The following is a 20,512-nucleotide window of genomic DNA, read 5'->3' as shown; positions in this document are numbered from 1 at the left end:
AATTCTTGTTAGGCTTCTGTCTCTTCTGTTGTGTTTTCCTACCTTGGCCTACATTCTTACTTTCACCTTTTCTAGATGTCTTTGTTCCAAGTAGATCCACATCTTTCTGGACCCCACGCTGGTAACCCCATCTTTAAGGGATAAAAACCCCCAACAGATCTTCTTCCCCCTCCCACCCATCCTGGGAGCTATTTGCTTCCCTGTAATAATGAGTTTGCTGGCTTGCTTGCTAAATAAATAAATATTTGTTTTGAAAGCAGGTGAGGATTATTTTTCAGGCTGAGTCCATCTTTTAAAAGAGACACTTAGTATGTTTAATGTATTTCATACATTAAATCCATCTAATGTAAAGTGCTTTACTGGTATCTGTCTTTGATAGTCTTGTTTTGTTTCCTTCCTGTTCATTTTTTCATCTCTTGCCATACGGATCATGTTTGCTTGCTTTTATCGTGTCCAGCTACTTTGAAAACAAACATACATTCCCCTTCTACTTTCAATTCTACTAATGGGGACTTCCAGGTTTTTTTAAGCCCCCCTTTACCCAGTTTTTGGCTGACTATCAAAGGGAAGATGAAATCCACCTTAGGATACACAGTCCAAACCAGGTTAGCAAAGGACATATCATGTGCTTACTTTCCCCCGAATCCCTACATTACAGGTTTTATAACCAGAGCCTAGCTAAGTTACTCCTGGCATGTGTACCAGTTCCCACCTTAAATAACACCTGTTTCATTTTGCTTTTACAGCTAACTTGCTTCAATGCTCAGTCCCATTGCTTTTGCACAAAGATGCCCTATTCCCAAACTCTTAGTTTTGACCATTCTCCTGAATATTTTTTCTAAGGGGAACACGTGCAATACATTTCCTCTGACCCTTGAAAAGTCTAAGACCATCGTTTCATTCCCATCACACGTGAACAATAATCTGGCTGGGTATGCAAAGTTTTAGCCACAACACCTGGTTTTGTCCTCTGCGGTAACTGGTCTGTTACTTCCAATGTTTTGTGAGAGTAAAGAGAAGACTTTGATCCCTTACAATTTCTTGGATGAAGATCCGAGTTCCAGTGACTTACTTTTATCGATTATCGGTTAAGAACTGCATATGTATTTACTACTGCTTCATCTAGTATCTGCTTCAAATAAATCAGGTTGGCAATGGAATCACCGCCATTAAGGGCAGGATAAGGAAAGGATTTTGTCTGCTTTTTTTCATTTCCACACAAAATACATCTTTTGCTCTATGATCAATGAGCAATTCTGCTGATTTGCTTGCTCAGGTTTCCTTTAATGGTAAGTCCCTTGATTATTTAAGTCAATAATCGTGCGTTTTCAGCTGCACATAACATGCCTCTTACATACTGATGACTTATGAGCCAGTAGCTTCTGGATCTCATTTCCAAACCTGCTGGATGGAGCTCTCTCCCTGATCAGCCAAACCAGAAGGGTCTAAAATCGTGAGCACCTCAAATCCATCCTGCTCTGTGTCTCCTCGCTTAGTGGACGGCTCTGCCGCCCAGTCATCCCAGATGGTTCCCAGGCCCCTCACCTCCACAGGTCCCCACCTCCTGTTCATTCTACCTGCCAAACATCCCTGTTTCTCCCAGACCCTCAAGGACCTCACTACTATTACAACCTATGAACTGTTCTTCCCAACTTTGGCAGCATCATGCCTACTCCATACATTCACCAGAATAATCAATCAGGAGTCCCTGTCATGGCTCAGTGGTTAATGAACCCGGCTAGCAAGCATGAGGACGCGGGTCGGATCCCTGGCCTTGTTCAGCGGGTTGAGGATCTGGCGTGGCCATAAGCTGTGGTGTAGGTTGCAGATGCGGCTCAGATCCGGCTGTGGTGCAGGCCGGCAGCTACAGCTCCAATTTCGACCCCTAGCCTGGGAACCTCCATATGCCACGGCTGCGGCCCTAACAAGACAACAAAAAAAAAATAATAATGATGATGATCAATCAAAAACAAACATCTAATTACATCTATTGCTGCTTAAAACCCTTTAAGGAATGAAACTCTTTTCTTGGCCTTGTTCCTTACTGGCTAGCACACTCCCCCTTATAAATCATGTGCTCTTGGCCTTAATCACTGACCCTTCCACATGCCAGGCTCTTTCATGCCCACCTGCTTCAGACACAGAGTGCCATCTCAGCTGAAATACCCTTCCCAGCGGGCTGCCCGGCCAACCCTGCTCCATATGCAGGTGCACCTTTATACAACAGGTAATTTGTGCCAGGGTATTCTAATGAATCAGAGATCTGTGCATCTGAGAGCTGATACCTCCAATACTAGACCCAATAACTACACTAGCCAACTCCTAGCTGAAGGGCCGAATCTGTCTCTCTTTTTCTTTTTTCTTTTTTTTTACTTCCAGCACATATTAAAGTCCAATAAATACTTGTTAAATAACCAAGTTTAGAAAAAGAGGAGTTGTTAGAAACACAGGTCTAACAGTCAGGACCGAAATAGGTCAAACTCCCGGGAGCATCTATTTTGGAATGACAGAAGACAAGCCATGGCTTCCCTCTCAAGGAAAGCTGGTGAGCCTGCAGTGACAGAGCAAGGCCTCCAACCCTTCTCCCTGGGCGACAAATACAGAGAGCTTTCTACCTTAAACTGATGCCTAGAAGAATGAGGTAGTAACACATCTCAAAAGTGTTAAAGTGGTACACAAATACAAGAGGGTACGCTTTCTTCTGCTTATCTTCCCAGAGAATTTCCCGATGAGGATACGAGAGACAAGCGGTCCCTACCCAGCCCTTTCAAAGAAGTCTGTCCAAAAAGCTGCTGACAGACCTTCTCTCTGTTCAGGTTCACTGTGGACCTAGGATGCTGTTACCAACGGTATAAACTGCCCTTATGGCTCTGCCACGTCATTCAGTTACTCACAGCAACAACGAAAGCCTGGCCAAAGGACATGAGGACTAGGCCAGCCATTCAGCTGGATCCTCGGAAAAGTCACAGCAACCAAACTCCAACCATCCGCGGCAAAAGACAGGCAAACATCGAGCGCGAAGATAAATAGCTCTGACCCATCTTCCAAACCCGATTATAAAAAACAGTCTACTGAATTCCTTGTACTAAATAATTCATAGCAGTGAATTCTGTGATAACAAAGCTGATAAGCCCCCACGGAATACAAGCGAGAACTTGGAAATACTTTAATGAGGACGAATTATGTATTGTAAGGTCATTTGTTTTAACAGCCTTTGGTCTATTAACAAGTATTCGCTTACCAAAAAAAAAAAAAAAAACATGGAAAAATGAAAAACACTAATCATCTAAATAAAGGGAAAAATGTAACGGTTTTTCTGAATTAACACATGATTTTACCTTTTATCCTTCTTTTACAGGGCTTATTAACTGCGGCTTCTGCATTTGTTTAGCACACGTACTTCACTTCAGTCGCTGCGGGAGGCACTGAGAATTCCTGAACCTCTAACACCCTCTCATCTCTTCCAGCTACAGTTTATGGGAGACTATAAAGTGGTTTTAGAAGATCTCCTATCCCGTCCTTCCCTTGATCCTCCGAAACGCCGGACAAGGAAAGGAGCCCAGGAGCCCCGTCTTCCCACCTCCCTGCCAGGAACCCTGCCCACTGACCAGCACCCAGGCCCTCACTCTTGAGACCTGGGACAGTCCTCACAACAGAGTCTACAGAATGGATAACTAGGTTAGTTGGCCCTCATCACAACCTAACAAGACACATCGGCCGTGTCGCTCTGCTTCCATGAACGCTCCTGCCTTGCCTGGCTCCCATCCACCCTCCCCCGCAAAGAAAGAAAGAAAGAAAGAAGAAGGATTGGACTTGTGGGTTGGCTCCATCTCCTTTTTACTATGCACAGACTTCGGGTGCACATGAAAATTAAGAGAAAATTAAGAACGGCGGGAGACAAGACAAGCAAGTAGGTGAAAGTCACGGACTCACAGTTACACGAGACTGTCCCAGCTTTTTTTTTTTTTTGGTTTTTTTTTTTTGTCTTTTTGCCTTTTCTAGGGACACTCCCATGGCACATGGAGGTTCCCAGGCTAGGGGTCTAATCGGAGCTGTAGCCACCAGCCTACACCACAGCCACAGAAACGCCAGATCTGAGCCGCATCTGCAACCTATACCACAGCTCACGGCAACGCCAGATCCTTAAGCCACTGAGCGAGGCCAGGGATCGAACCCGCAACCTCACGGTTCCTAGTCGGATTCGTTAACCACTGCACCATGACAGGAACTCCTGTCCTAGCTTTTAATAAAAAGATTTCTCAATGTACTTACTTATAAAGTCCATCAAGGTTATACTTCATGTTCTACATTTTAGCTTCTGAGAAACGGAATTCGATGGCTCTATTACATTCTTCTTGATATCACAGAACCGAACCAGTCTTGGAACAGATTCTGCCAAGGTGACTAAGGCAGCTGCGGTGAGCAAACGTGCTCACCAGACTCTGCCAGGTCCCCTCCCCGCGGGCCGTCACCGCCACACCGCCCTCTCCTTCCCTTCTGCTCAGATGACAAGACCATCCGAACACTTACACTCGCTAGAAACAAATGGACTTTCTCTGGCACATGTATCGTGTGAAACCATGACATTCTGAGGACACTACCCAAAGACTAAGGATTACTCTTTTAAAGCAATAGTAGGAATAACAAACATGTCATACTGAGGAAGCTGCCTAGGATTTTAGATGAGACTTTAAATATGAAGGACTCAGAAAAAAGCTGAGAATCTACAGAGGTCCCGTCGTGGCACCGCGGTTAACGAATCCGACTAGGAACCATGAGGTTGCAGGTTCAGTCCCTAGCCTCGCTCAGTGGGTTAAGGATCTGGTATTGCTATGAGCTGTGGTGTAGGTCGCAGACGCGGCTCAGATCCCAAGTTGCTATGGCTCTGGTGTAGGCTGGTGGCTACAGCTCCGATCAGACCCCTAGCCTGGGAACCTCCATATGTCACGGGTGTACCCCTAGAAAATAAAAAAATAAATAAAAAAAAAAAGCTGAGAATCTAATAGCGATTATAGACTTAAAGACTCAAAATGGAATTACATAATTGATAGTACTTCAGTTTTGTTTTCAGAAACCTTCTGACTTTACCAAAATCCATTCCTCTGACTAAAGAAATGATAAAATCTTAGAAAGATGGCAGAGAATAAGAGGATTTAAAATCACAGACTTACTAAGGATGGAAACAGCATTATTTGGGTCTTCACAAGACCCAAAGACCTTGTATGCTATACTTACAGCTAAAGTCAGGCAGCAACACACAAATGAACTTTTAATTTCTCCCAGGATGCACTGAGTATTTTCTTACCTTTTGGTGACACTGCCCTTTTAAGTGAGCCACAGCGAATGAGGCCTGACACACCTCCCCACCCTAGTCAGGCTCCTTGCCCCCCTTCCACAGTGTAGACTCCAGAGCTGCAGCCGAGGCCAGACTTCTCTGCAGTGTCCCAGCCACATATAATCAGCGGCCTGATAGGCAGTGTCACTGTACCTTCCACAAACGCCTTGCACTTGTGACAAGACAGAGGCAGCCCCCCGCCTCGGCCACACAAAGAAGCCATCATTTGTTCTTAACCTGCTTGGTTTGGATGGGTGTAGATTTAATGAGAACAGAGGAAGCTATTCTGCTTAACAGTAGATGGTGAACCCTCAACTGATCTGGTTAATATTTCTTCTTTGTTCTTTAACATTAGGCACTACGGTAACTTTATCTGAAATTAAGGCACGGAGTTCCCTGGTGGCTTGGTGGGTTAAGAATCAGGCATTGGCCCTGCTGTGGCTCGGGTTCAGGTTTGATCCCTGACCTGGGAACTTCTACATGCTGCAGGTGTGGGGAAAAACAAAACAAAACCAAACTAAGGCAAAACTTGTATTTCCTGAATCTTGGAGTATTTCGCCTCTCCCTTCTCTAGCCAACAGTAGGTATTTTTACCATTTTAATATTCATTTGACCTCTAGGCGCTGTGCACGGAAGGACCTACAGGACAATCTTAGCACCGCAATGACATGTAAGACCAGCCATAAGTACATTTTGTGCAGAAATACGAGAAGACGTTTAAAACCAAATGAGACAAACTGTGTTCCTCCTAACTCCCATGATCACACTCTTCCTGCTGATGAAAGACAAGAGAGGACGTCTAAACTGCCAAAGAATCAGAAACTGTCCCCATAAACAGAGCGATGATGCCTCTTAATGCTTAGCAAGTGCATGCTACAGACTGACACGGACAAAATGTCCTAAGATCTGCAGGTAAGTTAGGTCTCCACTTCTTTATTTCATCTCCTTTCAATAAGGAGCCACAGCTGCTCAAAGGTGGGGGGTAAAGGGGGATCAGGGAAAGGGAGGAAAGATGCTAGAACTAGAGGTAAAGGCCGCTATCACCTACTCGGACTCCCGCCAAAGCGGGGGGCCATCCGAGATGCCCAGCTCTCTTACTTTCTTATTCTCTCCAACTCATTCAGCCACTTTTTGAGCCAAGCTAATGTGTTTACTGCAGCTGCTGGGGATACAGAACAGACTGAGGCAATTCTGATCCCTCAGTGATTCCTGGGGAGACATGAGAAAAGGGACTTTACGGTGTCAGGAAGCAAGTGTCCTTCTGACCGACACATGGCAGCTGGCGAAGGATGCCCAGGCAGGCTGGCGAAGGATGCCCAGGCCAGGCCTTGCAAAGAAGATGGGAGGTGAGCCTGAAAGAATGGTGGGACCAGGCAAGCTCAGGGAAGGGTGATGCCCCCACCGAAGCAGGGCAAGAAGACAGGAGCACAAACCAACACTCAAAGCACACTGTTAGGAGACTAGGGGCCTGAGTTATTTATCCTAGATGAAAACTGAAGGATTTCAAACAAGGGAAAACCTACCTAGAAACACAGAGAAGGTGTTGGGGGTGTTTCTTTAAGAAGCGTATCCATAGGTAGCCAGACAAAAAAATTTAACTCAATCCTAAATTTTAAAAGGGGAGAAGAGTTAGAAGATACTGGGGGGGGGGGCGTCTTTTAAAAAAAAAAAAAAGAAATAGTCCTTTTTCTTGGTAATTTTAAGGTATACTATCCCTGAAGTCTGGATTTGCAAATATAAACTAAATTTCTTCATACATCTCATAAACCAAATGCATCTTAATACATTACTGAATAAATATACCTGTGTTCCCCTTTATAATAACCTTGGTTTTATTGTGATGCTAGTTCCTGACCTGCCATTAATTAAGAACCTAATACACAGGTATCAAAGCACTAGAGCTTTTATTGCTATTAAAAACAGAATGTGAAAGCATAAAGTTGCAAAGTACCTCTTTACAGTCATATCACAGGAGAGCAAAGGACCACTCCTCTGAGCACAGTATTCAAGGCCCTGGAAGACACCATCTCTGGGTACCTTCTCAGGTTAATTTCCGATGTGCTTTTTCCCTGACTTCATGAACAGACAATGTATCTTTGGCCCATGTGGCTTAACCTTTTATAAGTACTTTGAATGTTTTTTTTTAAATAATTATTGACATTGGGGTTGTTCTTTTAAACTTCTAGCAAAGAAAACAATGAAAAAAATGCTTTTAAAAAAGCATTTTGAAGTGAAACAACTTTATATCAGCATTTGATGGCCACAAAATCAAATAATCCTCCATCAGTTCAAATTAGTAATTCTTCCCAAGAAGGGAACAGTTTCAAGTATTTTGCTAGTTATTTCTTCATTAACTTAGTTCAACATTTTCTCCATGAGGGGATTATTAGGACATCAAAATGTCGCAAATGTATAGTAAACACCTTATATGGCAAGAGAGAGAGAGAGAGAGAGAGAGGTTCCTTCCTCTTTACAGAAAAGCCAGACCACTGACCTTGAACCTGGAATGGGTTAAGGCAGGGAAACATAAGGATACTCAGTGGACACCTTGCTACCTCAGATTCAAATCAGTTTATTCTGACTCCTGGTCCTGCTTTAACCTCATGTCCTAATTCGAGGAACTCGGTTCTTGGTTCCTTACTGCCCAAGCCTCTGACCTATACCTAAGCACCCAACTCGTCCCCGCCTCAGTCTGCACCCTTTCCCACCACCACCGTGTTTTTCCCACTCCGGGTCCCCATCTCACCCCACTCTGAGATCTTTCAGAACTTAGAATTCAGAGTTCGAACACCAAGCCCAGACTCTCACCTGACAGTGACCCCCTACGGATCAGACCTTCACCCATTTCGGAGAGGAAATCCTCGCTCGCATCCTTCTTAAATAAAGAACTCGGAGTTCCTGACATGATTCAGTAGAAACGAGTCTGACTAGCATCCGTGAGGACGCAGGATCAATCCCTGGCCTCGTTCAGTGGGTTAAGGATCCAGTGTTGCCATGAGCTGTGGTGTAGGTTGAAGATGCAGCTCGGATCTGTGTGGCTGTGGCAAAGGCTGGCAGCTACAGCTCCTATTCGCCCCTTAGCCTGGGAACCTCCACATGCCACAGGTGCGGCCCTAAAAAGAAAAAAAAAAAGAACAGAACTCACATGTGGAGGCCTGCATCTAACACCCTGTGGCCCTTGCAGGGACGGGTGTCTGCCATTCACCCTAGACTGCCCTGAAATCAACTGATCAACTGTCCTGGACAGCCTCTTGCTTCTGGGATCCGCCCAGACCCTCTGCCCCAAACAGTCAATGGGATGCCGTCACCTGCCAGCCCCTGAAGGGCCAGTTCTAATAAGAACGGTCCCAGGCTCTGCGGAAAACACAAATATGTACAGGACATGATTCACACCTTCCAGAAGCTTATATTCCAGGAAGGAAGCTACGACAAGTACAACTACGGGGAGAGTCGCTAAGTACTAAAGGCCTAAAGAAGCAGAAAAGAGCTCTCTTTGTATTTTTTCTATGATATGTGAGTAGAGCTTTCAAGGGTGAAGATGATTTTTATACACGGAGACCGAAGAGCTGAAGCACAGAAAATGGGCGTTAAGAACAGTGAGAGAAGCATAAAGATAAGGCAGAGAAGCCAGAGAGAGCACACAATATATCAAAAAAAAAAAAAAAAAAGTAAGTTGTCAGATGTGGCTAACATCTAGCGGAATATAAAGAAGTGAACCTGGAAAGGCAGGTCTGGGTCCAAGCTGACAACACAAGTCCCAGTACAGAGCCATTAAAAACAACGGGTGAGCCAGGCCGATGATACATTTGCTCCTGCCTATCTCCCGCCTTCTGCAATTAATCAAAACTGAAAGAGCTTTAAAAGCTTAAATACAGATCTTTCCTTAGATTATCTGTCCACTCACGTTCAGCTACCCGCCGACCCCCTCCAATTCCTCTTTCTTCAGGCCGTGAAGTCACAGGAACCTGCAGGGAGGTGAGGAGAACAATAAAGGAACAAGGGAAGAGGAGGGCCAAAGGCTGAGCAGAATCACAGGATCGTCCCCCTTACAGCTTCCGCGGGTCTCCAGCGAGCACCCGGCCTGCCCCTCTGCTTGCAGGCGGGTAAGCCTTCCAAGTGCGGAGACAGCCCACTTGAGACGAAGTTTGACACCAAATGCTGTGCAACCCGCTGGATCATCCTTCCAACGGTCTCGAAATGCATCTGCAAATGCCCCACCAAGGTCACAATGAAAAATGGGCATCCAAGTCTTACCCTGGAAATATCGTCACTCAGAGGTTGACAACCCGTCTTGTGAGCAAAAAGGAATGGCAGCACACCCTACGTGGACCACATTCGTGGAGACAAGGGTGCCCAGGTACCTTTAGTAATCATTACAGCCCAGGCTCCTTTTATGAACAGAGCCATTAATCACCCCCATCAATGCTCTCCTTAGCCAGACACTCAACTCTTAAACCGAGTTCTGTGGACTTTAATTTAGTTCCCCATAAGACCCTGTGCTTGGCATTTAAAAATATATAAAAAGGAACCTGGACTCAATCCAGGACTGTAAAACCTTTATGGTTCTGCTGCACCTTCATACATTATTTTACACATTTAGATATATATATTTTTTATATGTTTATATATATACATATATTAAGGTGGGGGTAGAAATGGTTATAAATAAAAGGGGCATGGACTTATTGATAAGTTCCAAATTAAAGAAAAAGGTAAAAAAATAAACAATCACATCTAGTCACTTGTGATGGAGCATGATGGAGGAAAATGTGAGAAAAAGAATGTGCGTATATATATGCGTGTATGTGTGTATGTGTGTGTGTGCGCGCATGTGTGTGACCTGGTCACTTTGCTGTATAGTAGAAAATTGACAGAACACTGTAAACCAACTATAATAGAAAAAATAAAAATCATTATTAAAAAAAAAATCACTGATGGAAAGTAGTTTTTGAATGGCCAAGTAGGCGTTCTTAAACAAAGAACATTCTTACATGTGAAGGCTTGTATCTAATGACAAGGAGGAAAGTGAGAAGAGACTCGAGTACCAGCCACTTGTTATCAATGGAAATAAGGCAGTCATGGAAAAAGGCACAGGTTAGTCATCATGACGCTGCTGAACACTTTCCAGCAGGGCCCGACTCGCAAGACAGAACAGCCTGGTGCGGCCAAGCCGGGGGCAAGAGGGAACTGCAGGTGGAACTTGGCCGTGGGGACAGGAGGCAAAATCCCCACTGCAAAGCAAAGGCCTTCTGCCTTAAGCAAATAGCAAACCATCTCAGGGGCAAGGGAAGTGGGACGCTTTCACACCCAGCTGAGAAAAATACCCTAAAAATGCCAAAAATGGTCAGAACAGCACACAGCAGAGGCAGTATGCTCACAGGAGGCCGTTTGGTTGGAACAGAACTAAAGCTAACACTTAGATGTACTATTTTCTTTCACTTGTTTGAAGTGGGATTTTTCTCTTCAATTACTACTCAATTATTATGTACAACTATATGTACATATATATGTTCTATGTAATTATATATAAATTTAAATTATTTATAAATTCATATATATAATATACATATATAAAATTCATCTTAACTGATGTATAACAGTGATTGCCATAACACCTAGCCACCACGTGAGCTGAGGCACTGGTTACATGTGCTACAAGGGTCTGATTATTAAGCGTACGGACAGCACACTCCTGGTGAGAAAGGGTGGTAGCAGCAGAACGGACTTCCACCACAAATAAATAATTGTTTAAATTAAAAAGCCTTTTTTAAAAAGATGTGTGGCGTTTCTTATTGTTGCCTGAGGAATAGTTCTTGCAATACATCACAGACTTGCAGCTTCCCAAATCTGTGGAAAAAATCAGCTGGAGTCCTTGTTTTTAAACACCAGCGCCTGTACATGACAAACCAGAATCTCTGACACAGGCATTCTGAAGACCATAGTTTGTGAAACACAGTCATGGGAAAATGTTTGGAAAATACAACTTATCTTGGTGATGGCAAAAAGATCAGCATGTATTCTTGAACAGCTCTACAAGTTTCGAAAGAATTATTTTCAATGTGTAAATAGTTATCACTGTTTCAAGGAATCATGACATAAATCCTTTGGAATTGATTTGCCTAATCTTTAATCATTTTGCTGTGTAAGACAGGATTTTTGCTGAAACAAGGAACATACACAATAAACAAATGAAAACCAACTTCTAAAGAGGGAGGCGTGGCTGCAGAGGGAAAAAAAAACAAAACAGCCAATAGTGATCTCTGAATCAGGGCAAGAGGAGAAGAAATTAGAGAAAGAAACTAGTCAGTGGAGTTGCCAAATATTTCAGGCATATAAGCTACTCTCAAAATGACAAACAACAATGAAGGCTGGCTTCTATGAATCAAGGTATAGAATACATAATATACTGAAATATGTGTTTATGAAATACTCACCAGACAACCCTGTGATCACCCATGAGCTTTCTGGCCTTTGCAACCTACTGTCTAACTAAGGTCTCCTCCCTAGGACCAGCCGTCACAGGGGGAATTTCTTCTCCTTCCATCCTACATGGGAACACACCTAACGTCCCTCATTTTAATTTTACTTTATTTTTAGGGCTGCGCCTGCAGCATATGGAGGTTCCCAGGCTAGGGGTACAATCAGAGCTGCAGCTGCCGGCCTACACCACAGCCACAGCAACGCCAGATCCGAGCTGTGTCTGTGACCACACCACAGCTCACAGCAACACCGCATCCTTAACCCACTGAGCGAAGCCCTCATGGATAGTAGTCAGATTCATTTCCACTGAGCCAGGAAGGCAACTCCTAACATCCCTCATTTTGGAGGCAAGAGAAATGCCTCCCCACTCCAATACCTGCTGACCTGAATCAAGGCCCTGCCATGGGCCATTGGAGGAGCGATGTCACTCTATCAGTGAGTCTTTAGAGCACACACCATGAACACAGCAAGTTCTGCTGATTCAGGAGAAGTGAAAACAAAACAGCATGCCTCCTACCAAGAGGGGGGGGCGGAGGTAACACACAAGGCAATACGGGCTGTTTAGGATCTAGCGGAAGGTGGACCAGCGAACTCATATCCTTGGTTTCAGTTTATTCTCATATTAAATGAAAAGGCCAGCTTACACAATGTGTAAGTTTCCTTCCAGGTCTGAAAGTACCTGATGTAGCGCATCACGCATTTAAGGTTTCCTAAGGGAAACCACAAGCTCACGGTGAATGGAAAACTTGCATGCGGAACAGCCGTTTGGTGGCAGCAGTAGAATATGAATGGTAGATTACAGATGTACAGCCTAACTAGGGTGCCTTCGTCTCTTAGGTACCATCTCTGCACGACCTTGAAATATTCTGTTCGAATTAAAAAATCAAAGTTTTTGTGCGGTAAAGAATCTGGAAAAAAAAAAAAAGTATAGGCTTTACTTGTTAAATTTTAAGTGTAAGAGTGATTAGAGGTACCGATGAGGTCATCAGGTGACCCTGACTGTAAGAGGTCTCCTTAGAAGTGAAGGAGACACAGGAAGAAGGGGACCCACGTGACAGAGCAAAGACCCAGGTGATGGGTCTGCCAGCCAAGGAACGTCAAGGATGGTGCCAACACAGAAGCTCGGAGAAGGCAGGGCACACTCACCCTAGAGCCTGCAGAGAGCACAGCCCTGGGGACAACGTGATGCTGTGAAAGAGTACATTTCTGTTGTTTTAAGCCTCCCGCTGTATGGTGATTTGCTGAGGCAACCCTAGGAAACTCAACCAGAAGATGTAATGTGCCAGAGCCCAGGTACCCACTACCTGGGCCCACAGCAGTCCAGGTATGGTTCTGGGGCACCCAGAACAGCAGCATCTTCCTCCATGGGCTGTGCTGTGGTCAGGGCAGTGCTGTGTGGTCCCAGGCTGGCGGCTCTCTGATCACGAAAGAGACAGCAACTCCCTTGGTGGCTGGCTACTGGGACACTTTGCTAGAAGCTCAGACTTCCTCCCAACTATCAAATACTATTAAATGCAGTTTAATAAAGTCCTTCCCACTTAAAAAGGAGAAGGAATGATTAGAAGAGTAGTGGGAGAACTGCCTGATAAACTACCACTCGGTATCAACAGTTGATTTTTTTTTTTTTGGTCTTTTTAGGGCCCCAGGTGTGTCATATGGAAGTTCCCAGGCTAGGGGTGGAATTAGAGCTACAGCTGCTGGCCATGGCCAGAGCCATGCAGGATCAGAGCCGTGTCTGCAACCTACACCACAGCTGATGGCAACAATGGATCCTTAACCCACTGAGAAAGACCAGGGATTGAACCCACATCCTCTTAGATACTAGTTGGGTTCATTACCGCTGAGCCACAATGGGAACTCCAACAGCTGATATGTTAAACACTCTTAGTCATAAAATGACAAAGTGAAGTGGGAAACAATATGCCATTCAATAACCAAAATATTTACTAAATGTAAAAACTTCATTAAAACTTGACTTCACATACTGAAAATGTTAAAAAAAAAAAAAAATGCCAGTTTTCACTGAATGCCTCACCTGTCACTATGCTATTCTAAATGTGTTTTAATACCAAAGACTCTAAAAAAAAAAAAAGTGAGTTTGTAGATTACCAAGAAATGAGAATGAAACACTAATTTATTGCTATAAAACCAATCCATTAATAAGCATTCTTCTTGTATAAATAGCTTTCAATGTATCTGTATTCGTTGAATAGTAAACCATGCCTAGACGTAAACTATGTGAAATAATGACATGCTCTCTGCTTAAAATAAACCACCTATCATCCACTTCTGGGTGTCTTTATGTCCATATGCAAACAGATCACATCATTTTACCATAAGGTCCCACAGTTAGGTAAACAAGGCAAAGGCAGATTTTCAACTCCTTTCTTTTAGATGCCTAACAATTTTTCAAACACATGTCTACCTTTTCAATTTTCCCAATCATAATATGATAGAGAATATGTGCCTTTGTTACAGTTGCAACCACAACAGAAATTACAGTAATCTGCCAGGTAAATATGAGAATTAAAAAAACAAAAACAAAAAAAAACAGAATTGGAAACACACTAGAAAGAATATTCTAAATTTTTCCATTTTTTGAATCAGTATTTGAGAATATTTCTGCAACTCTCTCCTTCTGTGGTTGTCCAAAATATAACCCCTACGTCTCTTGTGGCTTTTTCTACCTGAGGAACTAGGGATTACTGACACGCCCCCCTCCAAAAAAAAAGGTAATACAAATATTAACACAGATTGGGAATCACTAAACCATGAATATGGAAATCACAGGGCAAAAGGCAAGAATTAAGGCAGAGAAAGGAGAAAGGACAGCAGAGCTGGAGCTGGGCAGGAGCCTGCTCAGACCAAGCTGGGCCGAGGAAGGCGGGCAGCAGGGCCTGTCATCAGAAGAAACTGAGAAGAGATTTGCTTCCCACCACCGCCAGTCCTAAGAATAGAGAAATAGATGAAATGAAACTAACGCTCACTGAGCCTCCCAGCATACTTCTCCAAAGATGTTTTCATTCACTCCTCAAAGCAATGTGACCTGAGCTTCTAAGAAAACCATGGTCCAAACAAATGCAGGAACTCAACCCAGGTCCCAGAGCAGAAGAGAAAGCTGCACCCTGGTCCTTCTCATGGCATGGGACCTACAGAAAATGGTCATGTTTGTGCAACAAGGTCACATGAAGAGAAAAGGCTGATGACAACTAACCCGGAAGCTCCGGAGCCCTGAGGACTCAATATTTCGCCCACCCAGGACCCACTCCCAGGCGGGGCGGGGCTGGGCAAATCCCACTGGGTTGGCTCAAAACTGTTGCATTTTCCACTCCATTGTTCGGCTTCGCGGTAGCTGCACCCAAGTCAGCCTACAGCTCATTCTACTGAAAGTCAAGAAGAGCGAGGTACCTCACAAGCACCGCCCTTTCTAGACAATTTTTTTTTTCTTTACTGGAAAAAAAGTCTTTTATAAAAGATTCAACAGTTCTAAAAGGAAAAAAAAAATCTGTGCACCCTCTTGTTCATACCAGAAATTCTTTCTAAAAGCAACAAAGGCAGTCATTCCAGTCGACTTAGAATAAAAATTGCTAAAGAAACACATTAAAACACATTCCTACCGGTGTTATCAGTCAGTCAAGCAAAGATAAATGTCTGACATCAGAGTCCATCTTGGTTTAGTAACCAGAAGGAAGCCAGAGAGAGGGGCTTGTTCATTCGACATCACTGGATGGGCATGGGAACCCCCAAAAGGCGAAGAATGATAGCCCCGAAAAGGTGACTCAATCTAAAAGAGGCTGTTATTTTTATAAGGTCTCTAAACACAAAATTTGGCCATGAATAACTAGGCCTTATTGTCACAGGGACCAAAGGAACAGAAAAGGCTATATAAAACTCTGCTGTGCAAAGTCCATATCGACCCAAACAGCTATGCTAGAATCATATTCAGATCTTTGGAAGGACCTTCCAGACAGAGCAGGACGGGCCCTCCAGCCTGACTGTATAAATAAAGTTTTACTAAAGCACAGCCACACCCACCACCCACCCATTCAGGTATATCCATGGCTACAAGGCAGCTGTGACAGAGACCAATGGTTCCCAAAGCCAGAAATACATACTCTGGTCCTTTGGAGAGAAAGTCTGTAAGCCCCTGTTCTATACAAAAGCAACCTACAATGAAAAAGTTTCCTTTAATTACTTACACTGACTATCAATAGAAGATAACCTATTATCAGTGGCAAGATGTATAGAAAAGTCTATTTCCACTAACAAAAAACATGTATTTCTAAAACTTGACAGACCAATTAAGTTCCATTCATTTATGTATAATTATGCCGATTAACTATGCCGATTAACACTCTGGACAGCTATGACAACATAGCTCACTGTATAAGCTCCTTATATAAAAAGTATGACAGAGGTGTTATTTTCACAAAGGTTAAATAAAGAGGTTATCCTGCTCCACAAAAGTGAAAGAATGCTTCAAGACCATCTAACCATCTTTCTCATTCCCACTGCTCACCAAAAACCATGAAATACATTCTCTGTTTTCCCTACCAAAAAAAAAAAAAAAAAATTTGTAAAGATATATAATACAAAGGATACAAAGGGATATCCAACTATTAATCACCAAGAGGAATCAGCAGTTTAGAAGTTTTTTAACTCTAAGAATAACATGGTTCTACATTAGTTCCATGTATGTTTTAAAATGTCAACAGCCATTATGTCCTGCAAATAAATACATTTGATTGCCATTATATGTTTCCTACAAAAATGAAGGCAGAAGGAATTAAATTGAAACATTCAAAAGTATGAAGAAATTCTTTTTAAAACATTTTGCCATACATTTATAGAAAGGCTGAGAAAATTGCTGATAAGGCAATTCAGAGCAAACAGTAATCATAAATGTCATTTCCAAAACACCCTTAGTAAGTTTGCTGCCACGTTTTATATATGATGTACTGAAATGGCTACTCAATAGAACTCTTGGGCAAATATTTGAAGGGACAAATATTTTAATTTGAATGAAACCAGGAATGTGGACAGAGAACTGCTTTGTGCAGCTGCACTGCACATTTTTTTAAATACCAAAGTCTACTTTAAAAAAAAAAAAAATCAAAGGGAACAAAACCTGAAAGGAACTTTGGCACTTAACATCTAATTAAGCAACTTCTTTTCCAAAACTGCATTAAGTAAGTAATCATTATTCTCTTCTCTCCAGATACCCTGAATGGTGGCTACATGAGTAATACCAGAAAGATACATTTTAAAACATCAGACAGTTCCTAGGAAAACAGTTTTCTGTTCTCCAAACAGAGCAGAAGTCCAAGTCTAATGACATCTCAAACCACGTAGTTAAGTGGAAAAATAAGTAAGAAAGAAAGAAATCTACGAGAGAAATCTACACTTCAATAAACGCGCAAAGGTCAAGAAGAAAACATTTAAACGTCTGCAATAAACCCAAAATGACAATTGCAACCATCAGAAAGATAAAGGGAGAGGAGTGTGAGGTTAAATACTTCGGTCCACAAACTGCAACTGCACTCTGGTCGTGTCAAACTACAATACTGAGATTTATTATTCGGGTGTTAACACCGGGGCCTCAGCTCTCCCCTCCTCCACTCCTCTAGTCCGCTGCCATCATACCAGACGTGCTTTCCTCATTCTTGGAGTACGTGCTGTTTTATTGGGCTGGAAAAGAGCTCTTGAAATTGTCCAGCCAGGAAAATGTGTAAGTGGGAAGAGGAGTGGAGGGCGCTGCAGGTATGATCCAAATACATAAACCCGCAGGGGCACTTAAGAGCATGAAATGAGTCGGTCTGCACCCAAGGGACGGTCTTGACTTTCTTAATTACAAAAAAAAATAATAACCACAGTGAAAGAGTCTCAAGTAACTGTAAAAACGATTAACGATTTGGATCCTGCTATTTCTTGGTTTTCATTTTCAGATAATTTTAGAGAAAAACCCCCATCAGTCACAGGTATCAAGTGAGCACAGAGGTTCGGCTGAACCTTGAAAGGAGAGGAGCACGAGGGGTCCGAGGGACCCGCCCCTCCATTTTATGTGTTTATCCCATAAGCTCCCCCTCATTTTATCTCACATGCTCCCCTCATTTTGCGTGTTCGTCCCACAAGCCCCCCTCACTTTGCCCGCTTATCTCACAAGCCCACTCCTCACTTTACATGTTGCTCTCACAAGCTCCCCGCTCACTATGCGTGTTTATCTCACAAGACCCCCTCCTCATTCTGCCCGTCCACCTTTCACCCACCCCAGCCCACTCCACCTCCAGAACCTCAGCACCCTCCCGCTAGCCCCGGGCGCCAGAGGAAGTGCCCGCCCCCCAGCAGGAGCCGTGCCGTCCTCGCCGCCCACTGGCTGCGGAGGCCGTCAGTCTTCGGGGGCGTGGCCTCCCGCTCGAGGGCGGTATCTCCAGCCGAGAGTCCCAGAGGGTCCCAGGCCGCTCCAGACCCTGGGAAAGCAACTAGCCTTCACTAGGGGTGCCTTTGCCTTCTAATTTCGCGCCCTCCTCTCGCCGTCCCCATACAGTTTCTGCCCCTTTCACTCCTCCGAGAGGTAAAATTTTTCCAAGTTCCAACATCTCTCCCCCACTCCAGCAAACTCCGACCCGGTCCAAGGCCAAACTGGGGATGCTGCGGTTTTAAGGAGCGATGCAAGCTGTGGACTGGATCTCCTCGAGGGTAGCAAAGGATTCCTTCCTCTGGAAATGAAATCGCTTACATTTTATGTTAACCATTTTGGGTGCACTGGCCTTCATCAAGTGTTACAGCCAAGAATACCTGGCATCTATTCGGCAAGAACTGCCACAAAGCATTACAGTTAAGTGTATCTCTTGCTTCACCGTTTTCCGTGTTTGCTTGTCCCAAACGTACCACCAACTTTTTTAGTGAAAGTACTATGCCATTCTTTGACCACACCCGCAGCAGCTCTTGCTCCTGAACGGAACAGACTGAACACAAGCACATCCTGTACTTTATTCTGTATTCTTTATTATGCGACCTGGCGAGACACTTTGCTGTATCCTGCAAAGAGTGTGCTTACTTTTTGAAACTGCAAATTCCTTGGAGGGATTAGAAACAGTGGTTGTAATTATGACAAGAACACAGAGCTCTACCAACTGTGGGTATTTGCTTGCTTCAACTGCATCCTTATGATCAATAGCCTCAAAGATGGGGAAAAACGATTTCATTCCTGCAATATATTTCTAACTTTCAGTTCCATCACCAACACTGCTTCAGGAAGAAAGCGTAGCTTACCGTAAAATAGGTATATTTTTAGTATCCATCCCTAACAAAGACTACAGCTGTGCGGGAACAAGATTCATCTGTTTAACACATCATCTCCCAAGGCCTACAGGGTAAAGGAAAGAGGTAACAGGGCTTCTTGGGACCTCACTGCAGCATCTCTCTTCTAGATCGTGTTTTCTTCCTGGCGCTGACCCGAGGCCATATGGTCTCCACACTTTTCTTTTTTCTCGACGCTCCCCTTCATCTCCCTGGCTTTGGCCTCAAGGTTCAAGTTTTTTCTTTTCCATTGCCACTATCACCACCCATGTTCACTATTGCCTTGCAATCCTTCTCTCTGGCGTTTCCTAATCTTAACAGAGGCCCACTAAAGCTCCTTCTCCCAACAGGTCGGTTACACTCCCCGCACTTCTCAAACCCTGTCTGCAGGGCTCCCACCACCCACTTCTCCCCAGACCTTGGCTCTGCCCAGTCCTGCTGCAACTGAAACCTGACAGCTGGACACAACCAATCCGCGCCGACTAAGTAACCGAGGCGGCCAATGAGCGTGCGCCTGGAGGCGCGAGGCGGGACTTCGCCAAGTTCCTCGGGTCCTGAAACCGAGACCTGTTGCGCCGCCGCCGCCGCGGCAGCGGAGTTTCTTAGTTACCGTGGCGGCCTCAGCGGCCAGAGCCATACTGGGCACGAGCCTCCCGCCGCCGCCCACGACCGGACCGAAGCCCCCACCGGCTCGGCCGCGCGCCCCGCAGAGCCCTCCTCCACCCCGGCGGGGTCCCCAGGCCGCAGCGCGCGGGCCCGACCTCCCTTCCCCGCCCGGCTCCCGCAGGCGACCCCACCGGGCGGGGCCCCGGCCGGCGCGCCCAAGACCCCAGCAGCGACTCACCAGGAAGAGGAGAGCTTTCCGTTCTGCCGCCCGCGAGGGACCCCGGGCGGCCGGGCGGCTCGGCCGGGCGGCGCCGCGGACAGGCCCGCTGGGCCGGGGGCTGTGGCTGCGAGGCCCGGAGCGCTGGCCACCTCCCGCCGCGCCGCCCCCGCGGACGCTGCAGGCGCGGGCACCCACCCTGCGCACGGCGAGGTGCGTCCTGAGCGCGAGCCTAGCAGCGGCCCATCCTCCCACAACTCCCGCTCCTCCTCCGCGGGCCGCCGCTGTCAGGAGTGTAAACATCCCGGCATCCCCGAGGAGGAGGCGGGGCACGCGCCAGCCACGCCCTTCCCTGAGCCCCGCCCCCAAGCCCGGCTCCGGCCGCCGCTGCGCTCCCGCTGCCCACTGCCCGCCGGCCTCCGCGGAATGAGCCCCCCGCTTCCCGGCTGGAGCCCAGGCGGCTCTGGGGAAGCCCCTCCTATCGTCTGGCCAGTGCCTTGCAGGGCGCGTCCAGCCCTATTCCCCTCTTTCGGGCCAACTTCCCTCCCAACTGGGGGTCTGTTGCTTTTTTGAAA

The 20,512-nt window shown here is 45.2% G+C and overlaps 1 protein-coding gene across 2 annotated transcripts in view; it reads right to left on the bottom strand.

Moving 5' to 3' along the window:
* Positions 1-20,091, bottom strand: part of NEK7 (NIMA related kinase 7) — a 157,729-nt gene extending 137,638 nt beyond the window's left edge. For both annotated transcript variants that reach the window (XM_047755524.1, XM_047755525.1), the window contains exon 1: positions 19,959-20,091. The gene's annotated coding sequence lies outside the window, so the exon portion shown is untranslated. The remainder of the gene's footprint in view (positions 1-19,958) is intronic.
* Positions 20,092-20,512: the final 421 nt, after the last annotated feature.

This window comes from Phacochoerus africanus, chromosome 12 (assembly GCF_016906955.1).
Source record: "Phacochoerus africanus isolate WHEZ1 chromosome 12, ROS_Pafr_v1, whole genome shotgun sequence".
In the NCBI taxonomy this organism is placed as follows: Eukaryota; Metazoa; Chordata; class Mammalia; order Artiodactyla; family Suidae; genus Phacochoerus; species Phacochoerus africanus.
This window is presented reverse-complemented; position numbering and strand designations above follow the sequence as displayed.